The sequence below is a fragment of the Nicotiana tomentosiformis genome, chromosome 7 (genome assembly GCF_000390325.3).
Source record: "Nicotiana tomentosiformis chromosome 7, ASM39032v3, whole genome shotgun sequence".
Classification (NCBI taxonomy): domain Eukaryota; kingdom Viridiplantae; phylum Streptophyta; class Magnoliopsida; order Solanales; family Solanaceae; genus Nicotiana; species Nicotiana tomentosiformis.
In genome coordinates this window covers 12,507,187-12,519,182 of record NC_090818.1, presented here as the reverse complement: position 1 = coordinate 12,519,182, position 11,996 = coordinate 12,507,187, and positions in this window count along the sequence as shown.

The window sequence follows — 11,996 nt, the reverse complement described above, 5'->3', positions numbered from 1 at the left end:
CCGTTCAAGCTTTCACTCAAGGACTAAATGAACAAAGCTCAGTGGCTTCACATCAGTTGAAGCACAACTTGATTGAGTACCCGGCTGTTACCTGGGCCGATGTACATAATCGATATCAATCGAAGATTAGAGTCGAAGATGACCAGTTAGGAGCTCCTTCCGGGTCCGATTATCCTATCAGGCCCGTTGACAGAACCGAAAGGGATATTGATCGAGAACCAAGGTTGAACAGGGATCGATACCAGCCGTATAATGAAGATCGTAGGGGCAACGGACCGGGGCACAACCCTATACGAGATGAAAGGAGAAATGATCGAGGCCAGAGCTCTCGAAGGCTCATGAGCAAGAATAGTTTCGACAGGCATACCGAACCTAAAGAAGCACCACGATTGTCGGAATATAACTTCAATGTTGATGCATCCGCCATCGTATCGGCTGTCGGATGCATCAAAGATACTAAATGGCCTCGACCTCTACAGACCGATCCAGCCCAGAGAAATCCCAACTGTCATGACCCCAAATTCCCTCCGTAGGAGGCCGTGATGGCACCTAGTCTCTAAGACTAGGTAAGCCTATCAATGCGGAATAATTATAAATATCTGAAATAAATGAACTATAATTCAAATAATTACAACTCCCAAAACCCGGTAGAAATAAGTCACAAGCTTCTAAGAATTTATTCTCTATGTCTCTATACATCAGAGTCTAAAGCAAATAAGGAAGACAACATAGTAAGATAGAAAGGGACTCCGGAGTCTGCAGACGCTGACAGATATACCTCGAAGTCTCCTCGTACAACTAGTTTAGTGGTGCCTGGTCTGATAAGATGTAACTGGATCTGCACAAAAGATGTGCAGAAGCATAGTATGAGTACACCACAGCGGTACCCAGTAAGTTCCAAGCCTAACCTCGGTAGAGTAGTGACGAGGTCAGGTCAGGCCCTACTGAAAAATAAATAATGGCATGGTAAAATGTTTAACAATATAATAAGATAAAATAATAACGGAAATGAATCAAGTAATATGTCACCATTTAATTACACCAAATAATGGCAATTAATACCTCATGGAAACAAAACAGAATTTCTTTTCAACTTCAAGAAAATCACAACAATAATCAAAGGCAACTGCGACCATAGATCAATATCAACAAGGGCACTCCCGAGGTACCGCCTCGTAGTCCCAAATCATAAATAAATTCACAATATCTCATTTTCTTATATCACCGTGGGAGCCTTCACAATTTATTTCAAAGAAAATATTTTTCCCGAAATAGCATCCCGCGTTTTAGCCATCCTTATCACACCGCATGACTTCTAGCAGTTTCCCCTACTAGCTACGCGTATCAAGCCATCCTTATCTCACCGTATGCATTTCAACACCCAAACCTTATACCACCGCATGCGTATCAATATCATAATATATCACAATTTGCACCTCAAGTGCCCAAATATTTCAATTTGCCAAAATAAACCAACAACAATATTGTTTCATAAATAAGAGCTCACGGCTCCATAACAATGAGTACGAAAATCTCACAAAAATATTCGGGAATAAATAACTCAAAAAAAAGAATATTTCAAAATTTTAATACGTTGCTTCAATACCAATTTTAAAATTTCAAATAATTCATATTAATAATATTTAATTTAAAAAAAATCAACCTTCCAATAATGCAAAGAATAAAAGAAACCAAGTTTCAACTAAACAGGTAAAACAATTAGCAGGAAAAGGTCAAGCAAATTTAAAATATAAACATTTAAATCAATGATGAAAAATATAACAAGGTAAAATTATTTAATTAATATGAAATAGCGATCTACACAATTTAAAGACATAATCTTTCACATTAATCCCGTGTACACACTCATCACCTCGTGTACACGACTTTCAACACATTTTAATATTTCACATTAATACCAATCCTAGGGAAAATATTTCCCACACAAGGTTAGACAAGTCACTTACCTCGACTTGCTCCAATTTAACCAAGTAGTATGCCTTTTCCTCAATTTTCCGACTCCGATCGACTCGTATCTAGTCATAATTAATTCGATACGGTCAATAAAATTTATAGAATCAATTCCATAAGAAAATACTATATTTTTCAATAAAACCCGAAATTAGTTCAAAAATTGCCCGTGGAGCCCATGTCTCAGAATCCAACGAAACTTACGAAATCCGACAATCCACTCAATTACGAGTCCAACCATACCAGTTTCAATCAAATCGACTCTGAATTGACACCGAAATCTCAAAAATTCATTTTTATGAGATTTCTAAAATTTTCCCAAAATTTCCATCTCAATACACTAATTAAATGGTAAAAACAGTGATATATTCGTGTATATTGACCAAATCCGAGTTAGAATAACTTACCGCAAATATTTTTCCTTGAAAATCTGTCAAATATCGCTTATACTCAAGCTCAAGTTCGTCAAAAATGGCAAATGGGACGAAATCTCCAGTTTTATAAACTGCCGAGGCAGCCATCAATCCTGGGTATCGATCATGGCTTCGATCTTTATGGCCCTCAATCCCGGCCTCGGTCATAGCCCTCAATCCTGGGCCTTCGATCCTGGGCCTCGATCCTGGCCCTCGAGCCTTGCCTTTGATCATGGCCCTCGAGATGGGCCGTCGATCACTGCCTTCAAGCTTGCCTTTTATTATGGTCCTCGAGCCTGGGCCTTCGATCACTCGCGTTAGAGCTTGCCTTCGATCATGGCCCTCGAGCCTTGGCTCGATTTCTGGGCTCGATTTCTGGGCAGAAGAACATTTGCAACAGCTTTTGCAGCAGTTGTTTAAGTTCCATTTTAGATCCGTTAACCATCCGAAACTCACCCGAGGCCCTCGGGACCTCAACCAAATACATCGACAAGTCCTAAAATATCATACAAACCTATTTGAAACCTCAAATCATATCAAACAATGCTAAAATCATAAATCACACCCCAATCAAGCTTAATGAAACTTAAGAATTTCCATCTTCTACATTCGATGTCGAAACTTATCAAATCAAGTCTGATTGACCACAAATTTTGCATGCAAGTCATAAATGACATAACGGAGCTATGAAAAGTTTCAGAACTGGATTCCGATCCCGATATCAAAAAGTCAACTCCCCGGTCAAACTCCCAAACTTAAATTCCTATTGTAGCCATTTCAAGCCTAATTTAACTGCGGACTTCCAAATAAAATTCCGAACACTCTCCTAAGTCCAAAATCACCATACGGAGCTGTTGGAATCATCAAAATTCTATTCTGGGGTCGTTTTCTCAAAATGTTCACCGAAATCAAACTTAGCATTTTAAGGCCAACTTAAGGAACCAAGTGTTCCGATTTCAACCCGAACACTTCCAAATCCCGAATCAACCATCCCCGCAAGTCATAAATTTATAAAAGCACATATGGGGAGTTTTATTTAGGGGAACGGGGTTCTAAAAGTGAAAATGACCGGTTGGGTCATTATATTTTCCACCTCTTAAACAAACATTCGTCCTCGAACGGGTTTAGAATTATACCTGGAGTGGTGAAAAGTTGAGGATAACAGCTGCGCATATCATGCTCTGTCTCCCAAGTCGCTTCCTCGACCGGATGACCCCTCCACTGAACCTTCACGGAAGCAATGTTCTTTGACCTCAGCTTTCGAACCTGCCTATCTAAAATAGCCACTGGTTCCTCAACATAAGATAGATCCTTGTCCAACTGAACCAAACTGAAGTATAACACATGAGACGGATCGCCATGATATTTCCGAAGCATAGAAACATGGAATACCGGATGAACTGCAGAGAGACTAGGTGGTAGTACAAGTCTGTAAGCCACCTCTCCAACTCTATCAAGAATCTCAAAAGGCCCAATATACCTAGGGCTCAACTTTCCCTTCTTCCCGAACCTAATCACACCCTTCATAGGCGAAATCATGAATGCAACATCACGAACCTTCCGATCCGCATAGCTCTTTTGTCTAGATTGGGCTGTATGAAATCGATTCTAAATCAATTTAACCTTTTCCAAGGCATCCTGAACCAAGTCTGTACGCAATAGCCTAGCTTCGCCCGGTTCGAACCAACCCACTGGAGACCGGCACCGCCTACCATACAAGGCCTCATACGGAGCCATCTGAATGCTCGACTGATAACTGTTGTTGTAAGAAAACTCCGTAAGTGGTAAGAACTGGTCCCAAGCACCCCCAAAATCTATCACACACGCACAAAGCATATCCTCCAGTATCTGAATAGTGCGTTTGGACTGCCCGTCCGTCTGAGGGTGAAATGATGTACTCAACTCTACCCGAGTACCCAACTCACGTTGTACTGCCCTCCAGAACCATGATGTAAAATGCATACCCCGGTCAGAGATGATAGATACCGGTACTCTGTGAAGTCTGAAAATCTTGCGAATATAGATTCGAGACAACTGCTTGAAAGAGTAGGTAGTCATCACAGGAACGAAATGAGCTAACTTGGTCAACCTATGCACAATCACCCAAAATGCATCGAACTTCCTCTGAGTCCGTGGGAGCCCAACAATGAAATCCATAGTGATCCGCTCCCATTTCCATTCTGGAATCTCTAACTTCTGAAGCAATCCACCTGGTCGTTGATGCTCATATTTCACCTGTTGACAATTTAGACACCGAGCTACATACTCCACTATGTCTTTCTTCATCCGCCTCCACCAATAGTGCTGTCTCAAGTCCTGATACATCTTTGCAGCACCTGGATGAATGGAGTACCGTGAACTGTGACCCTCCGGGAGAATCAACTCACGCAAACCATCTACATTAGGCACACATATCCTACCCTGAATCCGTAATACATCGTCATCTCCCATAGTGACTTCCTTGGCATCACCGTGCTGAACTGTATCCTTAAGGAACAGCAGATGGGGGTTATCGTACTGACGCTCTCTGATACGATCATAAAGAGAAGATTGAGAAACCACACAAGCCAAAACTTGGCTCGGCTCGGAAATATCCAACCTGACAAACTGGTTGGCCAAGGCCTGAACATCCAAGGCTAAAGGTCTCTCTGATACCGGTAAATATGCTAAGCTACCCAAACTCTCCGCCTTACGACTCAAGGCATCGGCCACTCCATTGGCCTTCCCGGGATGATAAAGAATGGTGATATCATAATCCTTAAGCACCTCCGGTGATCGGTGTAGACCTCACAATGGACACCGTATAAATAATACCGCCAAATCTTCAAGGCATGAACAATAGCTGCTAACTCAAGGTCGTGGACTAGATAATTCTTCTCATGTACCTTTAACTGTCTGGACGTGTAGGCAATCACCCTACCGTCTTGCATCAACACTGCGCCAGACCAATACGCGACGCATCAGAATACACAGTGTAAGATCCTAAACCTATAGGTAATACCAATACTGAGGCTGTAGTCGAAGTTGTCTTGAGCTTTTGGAAGCTCTCCTCACATTCCTCGGTCTACCTGAACGGAGCACCCTTCTGGATCAATTTGGTCATAAATACAGCAATAGAAGAGAAACTCTCTACAAATCGGCGATAATACCCTGTCAAACCAAGGAAACTCTGGATCTCCGTAGCTGAGGACGGTCTGGACCAACTCTGCACTGCTTCAATCTTCTTCAGATCTACCTTGATCCCCTCGCACAAAACTATATGGCCCCAAAATCCCACTGAATCAAGCCAGAATTCACACTTTGAAAATTTTGCATATAACTTCGTTTCTCTCAAAGTATGAAGCACAGTCCTCAAGTGTTGTTCATGATCTTCTCGACTCCGAGAATACACCAGAATGTCGTCAATAAACATAATGATGAAAGAATCAAGATAGGGGGCTGAAATACACTATTCATTAAGTGCATAAATGCTGTTGGGACGCTCAAGATATCTGGCTCCCGAATCTTCAACTGATGATAGCCTGAACGTAAGTCGATATTAGAGAACACTCTGGCACCCTGAAGCTGATCAGATAGGTCATCAATACGTGGCAATGGATACCTGTTCTTCACTGTAATCTTGTTCAGCTGGCGGTAATTAATACACATCCACATAGAACCATCCTTCTTCTTTACAAATAAGAAAGGAGCACCCCAAGGAGATACACTGGGCCAAATTAAGCCCTTATCAAGCAACTCATGTAACTGTTCTTTTAATTCTTTCAACTCTACTGGGGCCATACGATATGGTGGAATAGAAATGGGCTGAGTGCCCGGTAACAAATCAATGCCAAAGTCAATATCCCTATCGGGTGGCATACCCGGAAGATCCGCTGGAAATACATCACGAAAATCCCTTACTATAGGAACTAACTCCATGGTAGGAGTATCAATACTAACATCTCTCACATAGGCCAGATACGTATCACACCCCTTCTCAACCATTTGTTGAGCTTTAAGAAATGAAACAACCATGCTAGGAACATGATTCGAGGTACCTCTCCACTCTATCCGCGGTAGACCTGGCATAGCCAATGTCACCATTTTGGCATAACAATCAAGAATAGCGCGATAGGGCGACAACCAGTCCATGCCTAAAATAATATCAAAATCCTCCATACAGAGCAATAATAAATCAGCTCTGGTCTCAAAACCACTAATAACAATTAAACACGATCGATACACACAGTCCACAATAATAGATTCACCCACGGGTGTAGATACATAAACATAAGAACTCAAGGAATCACGTGATACGCCCAAATACGGGGCAAAAGAAGATGACACATAAGAATAAGTGGAGCCCAGATCAAATAAGACTGATGCATCTCTATGACAGACTGGAATAATACATGTGATAACAAAATCGGATGCAACGGCATCTGTCCTACCAGGAAGGGCATAGTATCTGACCTGGCCTCCCCTTCTAGGGCGACCTCTACCCGTCCGACCTCCACCTCTAGCTGGCTATGCAGGTGGAGTGGCAACTGGTGAAGTAATCATGGCCTGAGAAGCCCGAGGGCCTTGTGGAATAGGTGGGGCCTGAGAAATCTGTGGAGGTGCAACCCTCCTAAATCTGGGGCAATCTCTCATAATATGACGAGTGTCACCACACTCAAAACAAGCCCTCAGAGGTTGTGGCTGCTGGGACTGGCTCAGGCATGATCGACTAGACTGCTCGCTGAAAGCACCTCGTACAGGAGGTACAGTAGACACTGGCGGTGCATAATATGGAACTTGAGGTCTGGGAGTAGTCCGAATACCACTGGAAGCTGGAAGTGCTGAATGAATAGGATGGCTCACATAACCTCTACCATGACGGGCTGCAACTGGGGCACGAGAATTATTATATGTGCCAGAATCTCGGGGTCTCTTAGCTTCCCTCTCCCGATTCCGCATACCTTCTAATCTCCTAGCAATTGACACCGCCTATTGGTATGTGATGTCCATCTCTAGCTCTCGGGCCATACTGAATCTGATACTAGGGTGAAGACCCTCAATAAATCTGCGAACCCGCTCTCGAACAGTAGCAACTAAGGCTGGTGCATGCCTAGCCAAATCACTGAATCGGACCGTATATTATGACACGGTCATAGAACCCTGGCGCAGCTGCTCAAACTCTGCGCGCCATGCATCTATAAGACTCTGAGGAACATACTCCCTTAAGAACATATTAGAAAATTGAGTCCAAGTGAGTGAAGCTGCCTCAGCCGGATTGTCCAACTCATATGCCCGCCATCACTGGTAGGCTGCTCCTCTAAACTGGAATACCATGAAAGAAACCCTACTGGAATCCACAATACCCATAGTATGAAGGATACGGTGATATTCCTCCAGAAAACCCTGAGCATCCTCTGAAGCTAAACCGCTAAAAGTGGGAGGGTGGTACTTCTTGTACCTCTCGAGCCTGAGCTGCTCCCCCTATGAAACTGTTGTCCTAATCTCAGGTCGAACTGGGACAACTGGCTGCACTGGTATAACCTCTGGGGTTTGGTCAACTTGGGACTGTGGCTCTGGAATACGGGTGGAGGGAGTGTGTGCTCCTCCCCCGGCCTGAGATGTGGCAGGAGCAAGTGGAATTACCCCTGCCTGAGCTAAAGTGCCAAACATGCTCAAAAACTGGGCAAGAGACTCCTAAAGTGCATGAGTAGTAACAGGCGTCTCAGGTGCCTGATCTCCAACTGGAGCTACTGGTGGCTCTGGTGCAGCAGCTCGTGCAGGTGCTCTGGCTGCACCACATGGTCTTCCTTGGCCTCTGGCTCAGCCTCTGCCCCGACCCCAGCCTCGTGTGGCTCCAACAGGGGGCGCAGTTGTCTGATCATCGGACCCAGTTGTGCGTGTCCTCACCATCTGTGAAAGAATAGAAAGATAATGGTTTAGAACTTTGAAGTCAACAATTGCGCACGATAAGGAATCAAAGAAGTGAATATTTTTTCCTAACAGTTCCATAGCCTCCTGAAGATAAATACAGACGTCTCCGTACCGATCCGCAAGACTCTATTAAACCTGCTTGTGACATCATTACAACTATGAACCTAGAGCTCTGATACCAACTTGTCACGACCCCAAATTCCCTCCGTAGGAGGCTGTGAAGACACCTAGTCTCTAAGACTAGGTAAGCCTATCAATGCGGAATAATAATAAATATCTAAAATAAATGAATTACAATTCAAACAATTATAACTCCCAAAACTCGGTAGAAATAAGTCACAAGCTTCTAAGAATTTATTCTCTATGTCTCTATACATCAGAGTCTAAAGCAAATAAGGAAGACAACATAGTATGATAGAATGGGACTCCGGAGTCTGCAGACGCTGGCAGATATACCTTGAAGTCTCCTCGTACAGCTAGTTTACTGGTGCCTGGTCTAATAAGATGTACCTGGATCTGCACAAAAGATGTGCAGAAGCGTAGTATGAGTACACCACAGCGGTACCCAGTAAGTGCCAAGCCTAACCTCGGTAGAGTAGTGACGAGGTTAGGTCAGGCCCTACTAGAAAATAAATAATGGTATGGTAAAATATTTAAAAATATACTAAGATAAAATAATAACGGAAAAGAATCAAGTAATATGTCACCATTTAATTACACCAAATAATGGCAATTAATACCTCGTGGACACAAAACATAATTTCTTTTCAACTTCAAGAAAATCAAAACAATAGTCAAAGGCAATTGTGGCCATAAATCAATATCAACAAGGGCACTCCCGAGGTACCGCATCGTAGTCCCAAATCATAAATAAATTCACAATATCTCATTTCCTTATATCACCGCGGAAGCCTTCACAATTTATTTTAAAGAAAATATTTTTCCCGAAATAGCATCCCGCGTTTTAGCCATCCTTATCACACCGCATGACTTCTAGTAGTTTTCCCTACTAGCCACGCGTATCAAGCCATTCTAATCTCACCGCATGCATTTCAACACCCAAACCTTATACCACCACATGCGTATCAATATCACAAACCTCAAGTGCCCAAATATTTCAATTTGCCAAAATAAATCAACAACAATATTTTTTCATAAATAAGAGCTCACGGCTACATCACAATGAGTACGAAAATCTCACAAAAATATTCGAGAATAAATAACTCAACAAAATAAAATTTTAAAATTTTAATACATTGCTTCAATACCAAATTTAAAATGTCAAATAATTCATATTAATAATATTTAATTTAAAGAAAATCAACCTTCCAATAATGCACAAAATAAAAGAAACCAAGTTTTAACTAAACAGGTAAAATAATTAGCAGAAAAAGGTCAAGCAAATTTAAAATATAAATATTTAAATCAATGATGAAGAATATAACAAGGTAAAATTATTTAATTAATATGAAACAGCGATATACATAATTTAAAGACATAATCTTTCACATTTAGCCCGTGTACACACTTGTCACCTCGTGTACACGACTTTCAACACATTTCAATTTTTCACATTAATACCAATCCTAGGAAAACTTTCCCTCACACAAGGTTAGACAAGTCACTTATCTCGACTTGCACCAATTTAACCAAGTAGTATGACTTTTCCTCGATTTTTCGATTCCGATCGACTCGTATCTAGTCATAATTAATTCGATACAGTCAAAAAAATTTATAGAATCAATTCCATAAGAAAATACTATATTTTTCAATAAAATCCGAAATTAGTTCAAAAATTGCCCGTGGGGTCCACATCTCGAAATCCGGTGAAACTTACAAAATCCGACAACCCATTCAATTACGAGTCCAACCATGCCAGTTTCACTCAAATCCGACTCCGAATCGACATCGAAATCGCAAAAATTTGTTTTTATGAGATTTCTAAAAAAATTCTAAATTTCAATTTCAATACACTAATTAAATAGTGAAAACAATGATATATTCGTGTATATTGACCAAATCCGAGTTAGAATCACCTACCCAAATATGTTTCCTTGAAAATCTGTCAAAAATCGCTTCTGCTCAAGCTCAAGTTCGTCAAAAATGGCAAATGCGACGAAATCTCCAGTTTTATAAACTGTCGAGGCAGCCATCGATCTTGGGTATCTATCATGGCTTCGATCTTTATGGCCCTCGATCCTGGCCTCGGTCATAGCCCTCGATCCTGGGCCTCGATCAACCCTCGATCCTGGCCCTCGAGCCTTGCCTTCAATCATGGCCCTCGAGTTGGGCCTTCGATCACTGGCCTTCGAGCTTGCCTTCGATCATGGCCCTCGAGCCTTGGCTATATTTCTGGGTAGAAGAACATTTGCAGCAGCTGTTTAAGTCCCATTTTAGATCCGTTAACCATCTGAAACTCACCGGAGGCCCTCGGTACCTCAACCAAATACACCGACAAGTCCTACAATATCATACGAACCTATTTGAAACCTGAAATCACATCAAACAATGCTAAAATCACAAATCATACCCCAATTAAGCTTAATGTAACTTAAGAATTTCCAACTTCTACATTCGATGTCGAAACCTATCAAATCAAGTCCGATTGACTTCAAATTTTGTATGCAAGTCATAAATGACATAACAGAGCTATAAAAATTTTCGGAACTGGATTCCGACCCCGATATCAAAAAGTCAACTCCCCGGTCAAACTCCCAAACTTAAATTCCTATTGTAGCCATTTCAAGTCTAATTTAACTATGTACTTCCAAATAAAATTCCGAACACGCTCCTAAGTCCAAAATTACCATACGGAGCTGTTGGAATCATCAAAATTCTATTCTGGGGTCATTTCCTCAAAATGTTGAACGGAGTCAAACTTAGCATTTTAAGGCCAACTTAAGGAACCAAGTGTTCCGATTTCAACCCGAACACTTCCAAATACCGAACCAACCATCCCCCCAAGTCATAAATCTATAAAAGCACATACGGGGAGTTTATTTAGGGGAACGGGGTTCTAAAAGTCAAAATGACCAGTTGGGTCATTACACCAACCAAATGTACAAGTATCATGGCACCCATGGCCACAGAACAGAAAATTGTAGACATCTGAGAGAAGAAGTAGCCCGGTTATTCAACGACGGGCACCTTCGGGAGTTTCTAAGTGATCGAGCCAAGAATCATTTCAAAAACAGAGAATCCAATAGACGAAATGAACAAGAAGAACCGCAACACATTATTCACATGATTATCGGAGGGGTCGATGTTCCCCAAGGGTCGGTATTAAAATGAGCCAAGATGTCGATCACAAGGGAGAAGAGAACTCGTGATTACATACTAGATGGAACCTTGTCCTTTAACAACAAGGATGCAGAAGGGATCATGCAGCCCTATAACGATGCTCTGGTAATATCTGTACTCATGAATAAGACTCAAGTTAAACATGTGTTAATTGATCCAGGTAGCTCGGCCAATATCATTCGATTGAGGGTCGTAGAAAAACTAGGCCTACAGGACCATGTTGTGCCCGCGACCCTAGTGCTAAATGGATTCAACATGGCATGTGAAACTACTAAGGGCGAGATAACCTTGTCAGTAAACATGGTCGGGACCATCCAAGAGACAAAGTTCCATGTGATCGATGGCGACATGAGGTATAACGCCCTGTTCGGGAGACCATGGATCCACAACATGAGAGCAGTG